This window comes from Aythya ferina (genome assembly GCF_964211825.1).
Source record: "Aythya ferina genome assembly, chromosome: Z".
Lineage (NCBI taxonomy): Eukaryota > Metazoa > Chordata > Aves > Anseriformes > Anatidae > Aythya > Aythya ferina.
In genome coordinates this window covers 29,699,634-29,717,930 of record NC_140299.1, presented here as the reverse complement: position 1 = coordinate 29,717,930, position 18,297 = coordinate 29,699,634, and the positions used below count along the sequence as shown (strand labels likewise).

The 18,297-nt window shown below is 53.2% G+C and overlaps 1 long non-coding RNA gene across 1 annotated transcript in view; it reads left to right on the top strand.

Moving 5' to 3' along the window:
* LOC311427748 overlaps window positions 1-15,523 on the top strand; it is a 44,302-nt gene extending 28,779 nt beyond the window's left edge. Inside the window, exon 2 of the long non-coding RNA XR_014687535.1 lies at window positions 15,226-15,523. This is a non-coding gene — a long non-coding RNA (uncharacterized lncRNA). The remainder of the gene's footprint in view (window positions 1-15,225) is intronic.
* The last annotated feature ends 2,774 nt before the right edge of the window (window positions 15,524-18,297 follow it).

Here is an 18,297-nt window from a genome sequence, read left to right as displayed (position 1 = left end):
CCTTTCCCCGCCCTGCCATGCGGTGTATGCCCAGCGCCTCCATCTGGCGGCCGGGAAGAACTTCAGGCTGCAGCCGTGGCGCTGTGGAGCTGTGCTAGCAACAGACGCAGCATCAGCGCCTGCCGCAGCGCTCACGATCTGACCAGCCAAGTGCTAGCAGGTGCTCCACAGGACATCAGGCAGAAGCAAACGGGCCTGCAACTGTAAATCTGGGGAGTGGAAGGGGTTTAGCTGCCAGTTTTGGGGAGGGGGTGTGTGCGCATTTCAAGACAACCAGGTGGACTGTTCCTGCTCTTTGCAGGGAATGTGCGAGAACAAGTGGCCTTCGCATCGTGACTGTGGTTATGGAGTTTGAAGTTGTGGGGCACTGATGGCTCGCGCATGCTTCTTTACATGTGCCTTCTTTTTCTCGGTGATACAAGTCAGCTACGAGTCCACAAGTATGTCAGCAGGGATGCGTGAGGGGTAGCCTGGCCTTCCATGCCTTAAAGCCACACGGAATACTGAAGATGCCGGGCCAAACTTGCCCAGGCAGCCACAGCATCAAGGAGCGTGCAGCAACCTAAGAATATGGCTCACAGGCCCAGACTCTGCAGGGGCTCTTCCGATGGGACGCTAGCTGAAAAGAGACTCCAAAGCTGCCAGAGCTGCAGGCTATGGAGGACGGCTTGCTTTGCCCATGCACGGTGCCCCGCAGGCTCTTGTGCATGCTCTCTGGGGGCTGCAGCTTCCCTCAGGACACATCGACCTGCTCCGGCGTGCTGTCTTCCATGGGCTGCGCTGCACTAGAATTTTGATTCTGGCGCCACAACCACCCCCTGCTCTTCCTCCTCCTTCTGCTCCTCCTTCTGCTCCTCCTCCTGTTCCTCCTCTTCTTTGTCTTGCCCCTCCAAACCCTTCCTCCCCCTCCTTACTCCCACTCCAGCTCTCACCTTACACTTTGCACAGCTGTTTCTCACACTTTTTCCTCCTCGCTCCCCACTGCTGAGCAGAATTTTATCCTTTTAGGCTGCCCTTTCGTAGCACCTTTTGCCCCGAGGCCCCGCCTTCTTGGCAGCTGAGTTCTGTCCTGCTCTGCGGCAGTGCCGCTGGAACCGGCCTTGCCAGATTGCATGGCGCCGATACCGGCTACTTCTCAGAGGCCACCAGCAGTCCCCGGTGCCAGCACGTGGGCAAACACCCAGCACGGCTCTAGAGAAACATAAACATTTCCTACACGTGAGACCTTCCCGGTCTGGAAGCAGGCAGCCAATCAGAGGGAGGAATGAGAAGATGACAGGGTTTTAAAAACAAAGCTGGCTAAGCCAATCAGGCAGCGGTACGGAAAGAAGTGGGTCGGGCCCTTTCACAAAATGGCGGCTCCTCACTGTGGAGTGCGGCATGAAACAAAATGGTGCCCGCCACTGCAGGATGGTGGGAGGGATTGCCTGTCGTGGCCCATCCCACGTCCGGGAGGGCCACTCAGCAGCGTAGTCCTGCCCTTCACAAAAGGCCCTTTCCCCGCCCTGCCATGCGGTGTATGCCCAGCGCCTCCATCTGGCGGCCGGGAAGAACTTCAGGCTGCAGCCGTGGCGCTGTGGAGCTGTGCTAGCAACAGACGCAGCATCAGCGCCTGCCGCAGCGCTCACGATCTGACCAGCCAAGTGCTAGCAGGTGCTCCACAGGACATCAGGCAGAAGCAAACGGGCCTGCAACTGTAAATCTGGGGAGTGGAAGGGGTTTAGCTGCCAGTTTTGGGGAGGGGGTGTGTGCGCATTTCAAGACAACCAGGTGGACTGTTCCTGCTCTTTGCAGGGAATGTGCGAGAACAAGTGGCCTTCGCATCGTGACTGTGGTTATGGAGTTTGAAGTTGTGGGGCACTGATGGCTCGCGCATGCTTCTTTACATGTGCCTTCTTTTTCTCGGTGATACAAGTCAGCTACGAGTCCACAAGTATGTCAGCAGGGATGCGTGAGGGGTAGCCTGGCCTTCCATGCCTTAAAGCCACACGGAATACTGAAGATGCCGGGCCAAACTTGCCCAGGCAGCCACAGCATCAAGGAGCGTGCAGCAACCTAAGAATATGGCTCACAGGCCCAGACTCTGCAGGGGCTCTTCCGATGGGACGCTAGCTGAAAAGAGACTCCAAAGCTGCCAGAGCTGCAGGCTATGGAGGACGGCTTGCTTTGCCCATGCACGGTGCCCCGCAGGCTCTTGTGCATGCTCTCTGGCGGCTGCAGCTTCCCTCAGGACACATCGACCTGCTCCGGCGTGCTGTCTTCCATGGGCTGCGCTGCACTAGAATTTTGATTCTGGCGCCACAACCACCCCCTGCTCTTCCTCCTCCTTCTGCTCCTCCTTCTGCTCCTCCTCCTGTTCCTCCTCTTCTTTGTCTTGCCCCTCCAAACCCTTCCTCCCCCTCCTTACTCCCACTCCAGCTCTCACCTTACACTTTGCACAGCTGTTTCTCACACTTTTTCCTCCTCGCTCCCCACTGCTGAGCAGAATTTTATCCTTTTAGGCTGCCCTTTCGTAGCACCTTTTGCCCCGAGGCCCCGCCTTCTTGGCAGCTGAGTTCTGTCCTGCTCTGCGGCAGTGCCGCTGGAACCGGCCTTGCCAGATTGCATGGCGCCGATACCGGCTACTTCTCAGAGGCCACCAGCAGTCCCCGGTGCCAGCACGTGGGCAAACACCCAGCACGGCTCTAGAGAAACATAAACATTTCCTACACGTGAGACCTTCCCGGTCTGGAAGCAGGCAGCCAATCAGAGGGAGGAATGAGAAGATGACAGGGTTTTAAAAACAAAGCTGGCTAAGCCAATCAGGCAGCGGTACGGAAAGAAGTGGGTCGGGCCCTTTCACAAAATGGCGGCTCCTCACTGTGGAGTGCGGCATGAAACAAAATGGTGCCCGCCACTGCAGGATGGTGGGAGGGATTGCCTGTCGTGGCCCATCCCACGTCCGGGAGGGCCACTCAGCAGCGTAGTCCTGCCCTTCACAAAAGGCCCTTTCCCCGCCCTGCCATGCGGTGTATGCCCAGCGCCTCCATCTGGCGGCCGGGAAGAACTTCAGGCTGCAGCCGTGGCGCTGTGGAGCTGTGCTAGCAACAGAAGCAGCATCAGCGCCTGCCGCAGCGCTCACGATCTGACTGGCCAAGTGCTAGCAGGTGCTCCACAGGACATCAGGCAGAAGCAAACGGGCCTGCAACTGTAAATCTGGGGAGTGGAAGGGGTTTAGCTGCCAGTTTTGGGGAGGGGGTGTGTGCCCATTTCAAGACAACCAGGTGGACTGTTCCTGCTCTTCGCAGGGAATGTGCGAGAACAAGTGGCCTTCGCATCGTGACTGTGGTTATGGAGTTTGAAGTTGTGGGGCACTGATGGCTCGCACATGCTTCTTTACATGTGCCTTCTTTTTCTCGGTGATACAAGTCAGCTACGAGTCCACAAGTATGTCAGCAGGGATGCGTGAGGGGTAGCCTGGCCTTCCATGCCTTAAAGCCACACGGAATACTGAAGATGCCGGGCCAAACTTGCCCAGGCAGCCACAGCATCAAGGAGCGTGCAGCAACCTAAGAATATGGCTCACAGGCCCAGACTCTGCAGGGGCTCTTCCGATGGGACGCTAGCTGAAAAGAGACTCCAAAGCTGCCAGAGCTGCAGGCTATGGAGGACGGCTTGCTTTGCCCATGCACGGTGCCCCGCAGGCTCTTGTGCATGCTCTCTGGGGGCTGCAGCTTCCCTCAGGACACATCGACCTGCTCCGGCGTGCTGTCTTCCATGGGCTGCGCTGCACTAGAATTTTGATTCTGGCGCCACAACCACCCCCTGCTCTTCCTCCTCCTTCTGCTCCTCCTTCTGCTCCTCCTCCTGTTCCTCCTCTTCTTTGTCTTGCCCCTCCAAACCCTTCCTCCCCCTCCTTACTCCCACTCCAGCTCTCACCTTACACTTTGCACAGCTGTTTCTCACACTTTTTCCTCCTCGCTCCCCACTGCTGAGCAGAATTTTATCCTTTTAGGCTGCCCTTTCGTAGCACCTTTTGCCCCGAGGCCCCGCCTTCTTGGCAGCTGAGTTCTGTCCTGCTCTGCGGCAGTGCCGCTGGAACCGGCCTTGCCAGATTGCATGGCGCCGATACCGGCTACTTCTCAGAGGCCACCAGCAGTCCCCGGTGCCAGCACGTGGGCAAACACCCAGCACGGCTCTAGAGAAACATAAACATTTCCTACACGTGAGACCTTCCCGGTCTGGAAGCAGGCAGCCAATCAGAGGGAGGAATGAGAAGATGACAGGGTTTTAAAAACACAGCTGGCTAAGCCAATCAGGCAGCGGTACGGAAAGAAGTGGGTCGGGCCCTTTCACAAAATGGCGGCTCCTCACTGTGGAGTGCGGCATGAAACAAAATGGTGCCCGCCACTGCAGGATGGTGGGAGGGATTGCCTGTCGTGGCCCATCCCACGTCCGGGAGGGCCACTCAGCAGCGTAGTCCTGCCCTTCACAAAAGGCCCTTTCCCCGCCCTGCCATGCGGTGTATGCCCAGCGCCTCCATCTGGCGGCCGGGAAGAACTTCAGGCTGCAGCCGTGGCGCTGTGGAGCTGTGCTAGCAACAGACACAGCATCAGCGCCTGCCGCAGCGCTCACGATCTGACCAGCCAAGTGCTAGCAGGTGCTCCACAGGACATCAGGCAGAAGCAAACGGGCCTGCAACTGTAAATCTGGGGAGTGGAAGGGGTTTAGCTGCCAGTTTTGGGGAGGGGGTGTGTGCGCATTTCAAGACAACCAGGTGGACTGTTCCTGCTCTTTGCAGGGAATGTGCGAGAACAAGTGGCCTTTGCATCGTGACTGTGGTTATGGAGTTTGAAGTTGTGGGGCACTGATGGCTCGCGCATGCTTCTTTACATGTGCCTTCTTTTTCTCGGTGATACAAGTCAGCTACGAGTCCACAAGTATGTCAGCAGGGATGCGTGAGGGGTAGCCTGGCCTTCCATGCCTTAAAGCCACACGGAATACTGAAGATGCCGGGCCAAACTTGCCCAGGCAGCCACAGCATCAAGGAGCGTGCAGCAACCTAAGAATATGGCTCACAGGCCCAGACTCTGCAGGGGCTCTTCCGATGGGACGCTAGCTGAAAAGAGACTCCAAAGCTGCCAGAGCTGCAGGCTATGGAGGACGGCTTGCTTTGCCCATGCACGGTGCCCCGCAGGCTCTTGTGCATGCTCTCTGGGGGCTGCAGCTTCCCTCAGGACACATCGACCTGCTCCGGCGTGCTGTCTTCCATGGGCTGCGCTGCACTAGAATTTTGATTCTGGCGCCACAACCACCCCCTGCTCTTCCTCCTCCTTCTGCTCCTCCTTCTGCTCCTCCTCCTGTTCCTCCTCTTCTTTGTCTTGCCCCTCCAAACCCTTCTTCCCCCTCCTTACTCCCACTCCAGCTCTCACCTTACACTTTGCACAGCTGTTTCTCACACTTTTTCCTCCTCGCTCCCCACTGCTGAGCAGAATTTTATCCTTTTAGGCTGCCCTTTCGTAGCACCTTTTGCCCCGAGGCCCCGCCTTCTTGGCAGCTGAGTTCTGTCCTGCTCTGCGGCAGTGCCGCTGGAACCGGCCTTGCCAGATTGCATGGCGCCGATACCGGCTACTTCTCAGAGGCCACCAGCAGTCCCCGGTGCCAGCACGTGGGCAAACACCCAGCACGGCTCTAGAGAAACATAAACATTTCCTACACGTGAGACCTTCCCGGTCTGGAAGCAGGCAGCCAATCAGAGGGAGGAATGAGAAGATGACAGGGTTTTAAAAACAAAGCTGGCTAAGCCAATCAGGCAGCGGTACGGAAAGAAGTGGGATGGGCCCTTTCACAAAATGGCGGCTCCTCACTGTGGAGTGCGGCATGAAACAAAATGGTGCCCGCCACTGCAGGATGGTGGGAGGGATTGCCTGTCGTGGCCCATCCCACGTCCGGGAGGGCCACTCAGCAGCGTAGTCCTGCCCTTCACAAAAGGCCCTTTCCCCGCCCTGCCATGCGGTGTATGCCCAGCGCCTCCATCTGGCGGCCGGGAAGAACTTCAGGCTGCAGCCGTGGCGCTGTGGAGCTGTGCTAGCAACAGAAGCAGCATCAGCGCCTGCCGCAGCGCTCACGATCTGACTGGCCAAGTGCTAGCAGGTGCTCCACAGGACATCAGGCAGAAGCAAACGGGCCTGCAACTGTAAATCTGGGGAGTGGAAGGGGTTTAGCTGCCAGTTTTGGGGAGGGGGTGTGTGCCCATTTCAAGACAACCAGGTGGACTGTTCCTGCTCTTCGCAGGGAATGTGCGAGAACAAGTGGCCTTCGCATCGTGACTGTGGTTATGGAGTTTGAAGTTGTGGGGCACTGATGGCTCGCGCATGCTTCTTTACATGTGCCTTCTTTTTCTCGGTGATACAAGTCAGCTACGAGTCCACAAGTATGTCAGCAGGGATGCGTGAGGGGTAGCCTGGCCTTCCATGCCTTAAAGCCACACGGAATACTGAAGATGCCGGGCCAAACTTGCCCAGGCAGCCACAGCATCAAGGAGCGTGCAGCAACCTAAGAATATGGCTCACAGGCCCAGACTCTGCAGGGGCTCTTCCGATGGGACGCTAGCTGAAAAGAGACTCCAAAGCTGCCAGAGCTGCAGGCTATGGAGGACGGCTTGCTTTGCCCATGCACGGTGCCCCGCAGGCTCTTGTGCATGCTCTCTGGGGGCTGCAGCTTCCCTCAGGACACATCGACCTGCTCCGGCGTGCTGTCTTCCATGGGCTGCGCTGCACTAGAATTTTGATTCTGGCGCCACAACCACCCCCTGCTCTTCCTCCTCCTTCTGCTCCTCCTTCTGCTCCTCCTCCTGTTCCTCCTCTTCTTTGTCTTGCCCCTCCAAACCCTTCCTCCCCCTCCTTACTCCCACTCCAGCTCTCACCTTACACTTTGCACAGCTGTTTCTCACACTTTTTCCTCCTCGCTCCCCACTGCTGAGCAGAATTTTATCCTTTTAGGCTGCCCTTTCGTAGCACCTTTTGCCCCGAGGCCCCGCCTTCTTGGCAGCTGAGTTCTGTCCTGCTCTGCGGCAGTGCCGCTGGAACCGGCCTTGCCAGATTGCATGGCGCCGATACCGGCTACTTCTCAGAGGCCACCAGCAGTCCCCGGTGCCAGCACGTGGGCAAACACCCAGCACGGCTCTAGAGAAACATAAACATTTCCTACACGTGAGACCTTCCCGGTCTGGAAGCAGGCAGCCAATCAGAGGGAGGAATGAGAAGATGACAGGGTTTTAAAAACAAAGCTGGCTAAGCCAATCAGGCAGCGGTACGGAAAGAAGTGGGTCGGGCCCTTTCACAAAATGGCGGCTCCTCACTGTGGAGTGCGGCATGAAACAAAATGGTGCCCGCCACTGCAGGATGGTGGGAGGGATTGCCTGTCGTGGCCCATCCCACGTCCGGGAGGGCCACTCAGCAGCGTAGTCCTGCCCTTCACAAAAGGCCCTTTCCCCGCCCTGCCATGCGGTGTATGCCCAGCGCCTCCATCTGGCGGCCGGGAAGAACTTCAGGCTGCAGCCGTGGCGCTGTGGAGCTGTGCTAGCAACAGACGCAGCATCAGCGCCTGCCGCAGCGCTCACGATCTGACCAGCCAAGTGCTAGCAGGTGCTCCACAGGACATCAGGCAGAAGCAAACGGGCCTGCAACTGTAAATCTGGGGAGTGGAAGGGGTTTAGCTGCCAGTTTTGGGGAGGGGGTGTGTGCGCATTTCAAGACAACCAGGTGGACTGTTCCTGCTCTTTGCAGGGAATGTGCGAGAACAAGTGGCCTTTGCATCGTGACTGTGGTTATGGAGTTTGAAGTTGTGGGGCACTGATGGCTCGCGCATGCTTCTTTACATGTGCCTTCTTTTTCTCGGTGATACAAGTCAGCTACGAGTCCACAAGTATGTCAGCAGGGATGCGTGAGGGGTAGCCTGGCCTTCCATGCCTTAAAGCCACACGGAATACTGAAGATGCCGGGCCAAACTTGCCCAGGCAGCCACAGCATCAAGGAGCGTGCAGCAACCTAAGAATATGGCTCACAGGCCCAGACTCTGCAGGGGCTCTTCCGATGGGACGCTAGCTGAAAAGAGACTCCAAAGCTGCCAGAGCTGCAGGCTATGGAGGACGGCTTGCTTTGCCCATGCACGGTGCCCCGCAGGCTCTTGTGCATGCTCTCTGGGGGCTGCAGCTTCCCTCAGGACACATCGACCTGCTCCGGCGTGCTGTCTTCCATGGGCTGCGCTGCACTAGAATTTTGATTCTGGCGCCACAACCACCCCCTGCTCTTCCTCCTCCTTCTGCTCCTCCTTCTGCTCCTCCTCCTGTTCCTCCTCTTCTTTGTCTTGCCCCTCCAAACCCTTCCTCCCCCTCCTTACTCCCACTCCAGCTCTCACCTTACACTTTGCACAGCTGTTTCTCACACTTTTTCCTCCTCGCTCCCCACTGCTGAGCAGAATTTTATCCTTTTAGGCTGCCCTTTCGTAGCACCTTTTGCCCCGAGGCCCCGCCTTCTTGGCAGCTGAGTTCTGTCCTGCTCTGCGGCAGTGCCGCTGGAACCGGCCTTGCCAGATTGCATGGCGCCGATACCGGCTACTTCTCAGAGGCCACCAGCAGTCCCCGGTGCCAGCACGTGGGCAAACACCCAGCACGGCTCTAGAGAAACATAAACATTTCCTACACGTGAGACCTTCCCGGTCTGGAAGCAGGCAGCCAATCAGAGGGAGGAATGAGAAGATGACAGGGTTTTAAAAACAAAGCTGGCTAAGCCAATCAGGCAGCGGTACGGAAAGAAGTGGGTCGGGCCCTTTCACAAAATGGCGGCTCCTCACTGTGGAGTGCGGCATGAAACAAAATGGTGCCCGCCACTGCAGGATGGTGGGAGGGATTGCCTGTCGTGGCCCATCCCACGTCCGGGAGGGCCACTCAGCAGCGTAGTCCTGCCCTTCACAAAAGGCCCTTTCCCCGCCCTGCCATGCGGTGTATGCCCAGCGCCTCCATCTGGCGGCCGGGAAGAACTTCAGGCTGCAGCCGTGGCGCTGTGGAGCTGTGCTAGCAACAGACGCAGCATCAGCGCCTGCCGCAGCGCTCACGATCTGACCAGCCAAGTGCTAGCAGGTGCTCCACAGGACATCAGGCAGAAGCAAACGGGCCTGCAACTGTAAATCTGGGGAGTGGAAGGGGTTTAGCTGCCAGTTTTGGGGAGGGGGTGTGTGCGCATTTCAAGACAACCAGGTGGACTGTTCCTGCTCTTTGCAGGGAATGTGCGAGAACAAGTGGCCTTCGCATCGTGACTGTGGTTATGGAGTTTGAAGTTGTGGGGCACTGATGGCTCGCGCATGCTTCTTTACATGTGCCTTCTTTTTCTCGGTGATACAAGTCAGCTACGAGTCCACAAGTATGTCAGCAGGGATGCGTGAGTTGTATCCTAGTGCTGTCAACACTCTTCTTTTTCTAATCCAAAACATTGCAGCCTACTAACTACTAGGAGTAAAATTTACTCTATCCTAGCTCAAATCAGAACATACATCCAGCCCTTATTCCCATGTATTTATTTTATGTCCAGGTTACACTGTTTCCAATATATTCTAATTAATCATCATTGTCATCTATGGTATCTACAATGTCCACTGGGTTTGCACTGTCTGTGACTGAGTTTTGGCTCCATCTGTCACTGCTGTCTTTCAGGGCAAAAGAGATGGTATGTGATTTTAGATTGTCACACACTGAAGCCCGTTCTCATTCCATCACATCTCTGTGCTTATCCATTTCTATCAAAATTCTTTCATAATTATCTGTGTGGCTGTTGCTGTGATACCATTAACACAACATTGACATATAGCAGTCATAGTAGTGATGACATACAGTATTATATAATAATTTACATACTAAAATTCAACTCATGGGCTCTTCCCACCCAGTATTAAATCCCCTTGAGGTACACACCGGACCTCCCCATTTTTTGTATTACCCTCTAAGCACATCCAGCTCCCTGTGCAAAAGCAATCCCATGAATGGGTTTGCTTGTTCGTGAGGCAGGAATAGCACAGACTGTCTTACCAAGCATGTTTCTTACCTGCACTACAGGACCTTTATCCCCTTCTACAGTACATAAGAGGTTCGATTGGGCAGGTCCAGCTCAGTTGGCAGATCCCCTAGTATTGACTAACCAGGTGGCCTTTGCCAAATGTTTATTCCAGTTTTTGAGTGTCCCAGCATTCATTGCTCTCAGTGTAGTCTTTAACAGTCCGTTGTATCGTTCAGCTTTCCCAGAGGCTGGTGCATGATAGGGGATGTGATACACCCATTCAGTGCTATGCTCTTTGGCCAAAGTGTCCGTAAGGTTGTTTTGGAAATTAATCCCATTGTCTGACTCAATTCTTTCTGTGTGCCATGTGCCATGTTGCCATAGGACTTGCTTTTCAAGGCCCAGGATAGTGTTCCTGGCAGTGGCATGGGGCACAGGATATGTTTCCAGCCATCTGGTGGTTGCTTCCACCAGTGTAAGTATGTGGCACTTACGATTGCGGGTTTGAGGGAGAGTGATGTAATCAATCTGCCAGGCCTCTCTATATTTATATTATATTTCAGCCATTGTCCTCCATACCAAAGAGGCTTTGAGTGTTTGGCTTGCTTGATTGCAGCACATATTTCATAATCATGAATAACCTGTGCTATAGTGTCCATGGTCAGGTCCACCCCTCAATCATGAGCCCATCTGTATGTTGCATCTCTACCTTGATGGCCCGAGGTGTCATGGGCCCATTGAGCTATAAATAATTCAGCTTTATGTTGCCAGTCCAGGCCCACCTGATCCACTTCAATCTTAGTAGCCTGATCCACCTGCTGGTGTTGTGGTTCCGCTCGAGTGGGCAGCCGAGCTCCACCACAGCCGCTCTCTCACTCCCCCTCCTCAAGGAGGAATGGGGAGAAAATATGTGAAAAGGGCTCAAGGGTTGAGATAAGGACGAGAAAATCACGCAATAATTATTGTAACGGGCAAAACAGACTCAGCATAAGAAGATAGTAAGATTTATTGCTCATTACTAACAAGCTAGAGAAGTGAGAAACAAAGGAAAGAAACCAAAAGCACCTTCCCCCCCCCATCCACCCTCTTCCACCTCCTCCACCCGAGTGGCGCAGGGGAACGGGGGAATGGGGTTTATGGTCAGTCTACAGCACTTCTTCTCTGCCGCTCCTTCTCAATCACTCTGTCCCCTGTGCTGTGGGGTCCCACCCATGGGATGCAGTCCCTGATGAACTGATCCAGCGTGGGCTTCCCACAGGCAGCAGCTCTTCCAGAACTGCTCCAGATATGGGTCCGTACCACGGCGTCCATCCCTCAGGAGAAAACTGCTCCAACCTGGCTCCCCTACGGGCAGCAGCTCCTGCCAGGTCACCTGCTCCTGCGTGGTCTCCTCTCCACGGGCTACAGGTCCGGCCCGGAATCTGCTCCAGCAGGGGTCTTCCACAGGCGGCAGCCTCCGTCGGTGCAGGGCCACCTGTTCCACCGTGGTCTCCTCCACGGGCTGCAGCGTGGAACCCTGCTCCACCGTGGTACTCCATGGGCTGCAGGGGGACATCCTGCTTCACCATGGTCCTCACCACAGGCCACAGGGGACTTCTGCTCCAGCGCCTGGAGCACCTCTCCCCCTCCTTCTACACTGACCTTGGTGCCGTTCCTCACTCCCTTCACTGTCCCAGCTGCTGTGTGGCGCAGCGTTTTTTTTCCCTGCCTTAAATATGCTCTCACAGAGGCGCAAACAACATCGCTTATTGGCTCAGCTCTGGAAAACAACGGGGCCCTTCCCAAACATGGGGCAGCTTCTAGATCTTTCTCACAGAAACCACCCCTATGGCCCCCTGCTACCAAAACCTTGCCACGTAAACCCACTACAGCTGGTTGTTTTGTTCTTCAGTAGCCCAATTCCTGGGCACATGAGCATCTACATGGAGTACCTTTACAACCAGGTTCTCTACCTGGCCAGCAATATCTTGCCACAATGCAGCAGCCCAGATGGGTTTACCCCTGTGCAGCCAGTTGTTCTGCTTCCATTGCTGTAATCACCCCCACAGGGCATTTGCTACCATCCACGAATCAGTGTAGAGATAGAGAACTGGCCACTTTTCTCATTCAGCAGTGTCTAAAGCCAGCTGGATAGCTTTCGCTTCTGCAAACTGACTCGATTCACCTTCTCGCTCAGCAGCTTCTGCAACTCGTCATGTAGGATTCCATACAGCAGCCTTCCATCTCTGATGTTCCAAGATTCCTGGGTGACTGGGGTTTCCTATCTGAGCCCGCTGAGTAATCAGTGCAAGCCACTTACTCCATGTAGCATCAGTTGCATGATGTGTAGAGGGGACCATTCCTTTGAACATCCAGCCTAGTACTGGCAGTTGGGGTGCCAGAAGGAGCTGTGCTTCAATACCAACCATTTCTGAAGCAGGTTGAACTCCTTCATATGCTGCCAATATCTCTTTTTTGGTTGGAGTGCAGTAGGCCTCAGATCCTCTGTATCCCTGATTCCAAAACCCTAGGGGCTGACCTTGACTTTCCCCAGGTTCTTTCTGCCAGAGACTCCAGGCGAGACCATTCTCCCCGGCTGTGGTGTAGAGCACATTCTTTACATCTGTTCCTGGCCGGACTGGCCCAAGGGCTACTGCATGAACTAATTCCTGCTTAATTTGTTCAAAGGCTTGTCGTTGCTCAGGGCCCCATTCAAACTCATTCTTCTTATGGGTTACTTGGTAGAGTGGGTTTACAATCAGACTGTAATTTGGAATGTGCATTCTCCAAAACCCCATGACACCTAGGAAAGTTTGTGTTTCTTTTTTGCTAGTTGGTGGAGACATAGCTGTTATTTTGTTGATCACATCCATTGGGATTTGACAGCGTCCATCTTGCCATTTTATTCCTAAAAACTGGATCTCTCATGCAGGTCCTTTGACTTTGTTTTGTTTTATGGCAAAATTGGCCTTCAGAAGGATTTGGACTATTTTCTTCCATTTCTCAAAAACTTCCTCTGCTGTGTCACCCCACACGATGTAATCGGTGTACTGCAGGTGTTCAGGAGTTTCCCCTTGTTCCAGCGCAGACTGGATCAGTCCATGGCAAATGGTAGGGTTGTGTTCAAACCCCTGGGGCAGCCAATTTCCAGGTGTAGTGGACTCCCCTGCAAGTGAAAGCAAACTGTGGCCTGTACTCTGCTGCTAAAGGGATAGAGAAAAATGCATTAGCGATATCAATTGTGGCACACCACTTGGCTGCCTTAGATTCCAGTTCATACTGGAGTCCTGCACTGCAGCACTTAGCAGTGGTGTGACTTCGTTTAGGCCACGATAGTCTCCACTGTTAGTCTCCACTCACCAGTAGACTTTTGCACTGGCCGTATGGGACTATTAAAAGGTGAATGAGTCTTGCTGATCACTCCCTGGTTCTCCAGTTGACAAATTAGCTTATGGATGGGAATCAGGGAGTCTCGGTTGGTGCAATATTGCCGCCGGTGCACAGTCGTGGTAGCGATTGGCACCTGCTGTTCTTCGACCGTCAGCAACCCCCATGACTGGAGTGCTGCAATGACTGGCTATGGGCTCTTCAGAAGGGACAGGCAGCACAGAAGGGGTGGTGGTGTGGCTCTCCATATTAGAGAGTGTTTTGATGTTGTGGAACTTGAGACTGGAAATAAGGTTGAGCCCCTGTGGGTTAGGATCGGCAGGAAGGCCAACAAGGCAAGCATCCTGGTGGGGGTCTGTTACAGACTGCCAAACCAGAATGAGGAGATGGATGAGGAGTTCTACAGGCATCTGGCAAACGTTGTGAAATCATCAGCTCTTGTTCTGATGGGGGACTTCAACCTCCCAGATGTATTCTGGAAATGCAATACATCTCAGAGGAAACAGTCTAGGAGGTTTCTGGAGAGCATGGAAGATAGTTTCCTGATGCAGCTGGTTAGTGAGCCTGCCAGGGGAGGTGCCCCGCTAGATCTTCTGTTCACAAACAGAGAAGTACTGGTGGGAGATGTGGTGGTCAGGAGCTGTTTTGGGCAGAGTGACCATGAAATAGTAGAGTTCTCTATTCTTGGCGAAGTCAGGAGAAGGATCAGTAAAACTGCTGCCTTGGGCTTCCAGAGGGCTGACTTTGAGGTGTTTAGGACACTGGTTGGTAGAGTCCCTTGGGAGGCAGTTCTGAAGGGCAGAGGAGTCTTGGAAGGCTGGGCACTCCTCAAGAAGGAAATCTTAATGGCTCAGGAGCGGTGTGTCCCCAGGCGCCCAGAGATGAGCCAGTGTGGAAGAAGACCGGCCTGGCTGAACAGAGATTTGAGGCTAGAGGGCTAGAGCTTAGGAAAAAAAAAAAAAAAAAAAAAAAAAAAAAAGAGGTTTTGCGATCTTTGGAAAAGAGGGTGGGCCACTCAGAAGAATTATAAGGGTTTTGTAAGGATGTGCAGGGAAAAAATTAGAAAGGCCAAAAGCTCATCTGGAGCTCAGTCAGGCTACTACTGTTAAAGATAAAAGGAAATGTTTTTATAAATACATTAACATGAAAAGGAGGACTAAGGAGAGTCTCCATCCTTTAACTGGATGTGGGGGGAAACTTAGAGAGGAGAGATGAGGAAAAGGCTGAGGTGCTTAATGCCTTTTTTTGCCTCAGTCTTTAGCAGCAAGACCAGCTGTTCTCTAGATACCCAGTACCCTAAACTGGTGGAAGGGGATGGGGAGCACAATGTGGCCCCCACAATCCACGAGGAAATGGTTAGCAACCTGCTACAGCACTTCGATGTACGCAAGTCGATGAGGCTGGATGGGATCCACCCGAGCGTACTGAGAGAACTGGCGGAAGAGCTGGCCAAGACTCTTTCCATCATTTATTGGCAGTCCTGGCTATCAGGAGAGGTCCCAGTTGACTGGCAGCTAGCAAGTGTGACAGTCATCTGCAAGAAGGGCCAGAGGGTAGACCTGGCAAACTATAGGCCTATTAGTTTGACCTCAGTGCCAAGGAAGCTCATGGAGCAGATTATCTTATCACGCAGCGCTTGCAGGGCAACTAGGTGATCAGGCCCAGTCAGCATGGGTTTATGAAAGGCAGGTCCTGCTTGACAAACTTGATCTCCTCCTATGACAAAGTGCCGCGCTTAGGGGATGAGGGAAAGGCAGTGGATGTGGTCTACCATGACTTCAGTAAGCTTTTTGACACTGTTTCCCTGTGGAGGAATGGTTAAGTGAAGTAGGTCATGTGAATGTTGAGCAGCTAGGAGGTCACGAGTTAAGAAAGTATTGAACTCAGCTCATATGAGCCTGAGAACATACTCAGCTAGGTGGGAGCTAAGGAACACGATATCCATTGGTGGTTTGGGAAAGTACTGACTGTGTTATTTCGGTCAATGGGAGTGAGAAACTAGCTGATAAAATAGAGAAATGCACTAACCAATCATGAGCTTAGCTTTTGCAATATGTATGAGCTAATTATATTGAATTAGATAAAAGACGACTGAGCTATCCAATAAATCGAAGTTCACTGATCACTCATATTGAGCGTCTGTGTCTTCCTTCCGTCGACAACATTTCCCACAGCGTTCTCCTCAAGAAACTGGTTGCTCATGGCTTGGACTGGCATACGCTTTCTTGGATTAAAAACTGGCTGGATAGACAGGCCCAAAGAGTCGTGGAGAATGGAGTTAAATCCAGTTGGAGGCCAGTCACTAGTGGAGTCCATCAGGGCTCAGTACTAGGGCCAGTTCCCTTTAATATCTTTATCGATGATCTGGATGAGAGGATCAAGTGCACCCTCAGTAAGTTTGCAGATGACACCAAGTTAGGTGCGTGTGTCAATCTGCTCACGGGTAGGAAGGCACTGCAGGAGGATCTGGATAGGCTGGACCGATGGGTTGAGGCCAACTCTATGAAGTTCAACAAGGCCAAGTGCCGGGTCCTGCACCTGGGGCACAACCACCCCAAGCAGAGCTACAGGCTGAGAGATGAGTGGTTGGAGAGCTGCCTGGCAGAGAAGGACCTGAGAGTATTGGTTGATGGTCAGCTGAATATGAGCCAGCAGTGTGCTCAGGTGGCCAAGAAGGCCAACAGCATCCTGGCTTGTACAAGAAGCAGTGTGGCCAGCAGGTCTAAGTAAGTGATTGTCCCCCTGTACTCGGCTCTGGTGAGGCCGCACCTCAAGTGCTGTGTTCAGTTTTGGGTTCCTCACTACAAGAAGGACATGGAGGTGCTTGAGAGAGTCCAGAGAAGGGCAACAAAGCTGGTGAAGAGTCTGGAGAACAAGTCTTACGAGGAGCAGCTGAGGGGGCTGGGATTGTTCAGCCTGGAGAAAAGGAGGCTCAGGGGCGACCTTCTTGCTCTCTGCAGGTACGTTACGGAGGCTGTAGCGAGGTGGGGATTGGTCTGTTCTCCCACGTGCCTGGTGACAAGACGAGGGGGAATGGGCTAAAGTTGTCCCAGGGGAGGTTTAGGTTTGGTTATTAGGAAAAACTTCTTTGCTGAAAGGGTTGTGAGGCATTGGAACGGGCTGCCCAGGGAAGCGGTGGAGTCACCATCCCTGGAGGTCTTTAAAAGACGTTTAGATATAGATCTTAGAGATATGGTTTAGTGGAGGACTTGTTAGTAATAGATAAGAGGTTGGACTAGGTGATCTTGGAGGTCTCTTCCAACCTAGATGATTCTGTGATTCTGTGAACCTCATAACAGAAGGGTCCTCCGAGAGACCAGGCAAGGTAGACAACTGTTTAATGTCCTCTGTCTCTAAGGCAGCTATGCCAAAATCCCACCGGAACCCTTTTGGGTCCTTGAAATATCCTCTTCTGAGATAGTCTATGCCAAGGATGCATGGAGCATCCAGGCCAGTCACAATACAGTGCTTTTGCCAGTTATTCCCAGTTATTCCTCACCTCAGCCTCCGGTACAGTTAACTGCTGGGATCCACCCATCACCCCATAAATACAGATGGCTTCTGGCCCTTTATAGCTTGAGGGCATTACAGTTCACAGTGCACCGGTGTCTACTAAAGCCTTTTACTTCTGTGTGTCTGACGTGCCAGGCCATAGAATCTACACAGTCCAATAAACTCGATTGTCCCTTTCCACCCCCTGGCTGGACGCAAGGCCTCTCTAATCCTGGTCAGAATCTTCATTTCCGTGTCTGAAGGACTGACTGCTGGAAGTTGGAGCAGCAAACTTCTCAGAGAACCCCTTTTTCCCAGTTATTTTTCTTTGCAACTCACTTACCTGTGCGTCTAGGGTTGAGGTAGATTTTCTATCCCATTTTCTCATGTCCTCTCCATGGTCACGTAGGTAAAACCACAGGGGGGCAAGGGGTGTGTACACGCTTTATCGTCTTCCTTGCATGGACGGACGCTTACTGCTGATAGCTGACACTGGTTTGTACAGGTGGGGAGGAAAATAAACTCTCTTTAAATTGGTGGACCTCTTCAGAAAGTTTCTCCAAAGTATTCTCTTTTAGTTGGTGGAGACTACTTTGTACAGGTGGGGAGGAGAATAAATTCTCTTTAAGTTGGTAAAACTCTTCAGAAAGTTTCTCCACAGCTGAGATGCAGGCGTGTAGGGAAGAGGAGAGGCTTTCTTTGTACTGCCAGAATTGTTCAGTCACTTCATCCACTGTGGGTTCCTCATGTTCTTTCCAGGCCATTACTGCCAATGAGCTGGCATATGATGATGGCGCACTCTGTTCAAGCTTCTGCCACTAGGGTCGTGTACACTGGACTTCATCTGGATCTGTGGATATTCGTTCGTTGTCTAGGTCCCTATAAATCACCTCTTGTATGGTTCATTCCCTCAGGTACTGGATTCCCTTCTCCATAGTGGTCCACTTGCCTGGTAGACATACGAGTTCTTCCTTGAAGGGGTATCTTTCCTTCACAGCTGACAGGAGGTGCCTCCAGAGGCTGAATGGTGGCGCTCCATCTTCAACTGCTTTGTCGATGTCTGCATCTCTAGCAAGGGATCCCAGCCACCTGGCTTCCGTGCCCTCTAATTCCAGACAATTGGCTCCGGTGTCCCAGCACCGGAGCAGCCAGGTGACAAGCTGCTCACCTATACAGCAACCAAAATCTTTTCGCACATCTCGTAGCTCACACTGGTATGGTTTTCGGGTAGTTACTGTTGCTTATTTGACATCTTCATCTTCATCCTCCTGTTCCTCTGATGGTCCGGCCTCATCTTTTCTATGCTTAGTCTTAGCAGGAGCTTCTCTGTATTCGAAACAATTTGACTCTCTATACCACTTTTTTCACCATGTCTACAGGGGCAGCTTGCACTGCTACAGTTCATTTCTCT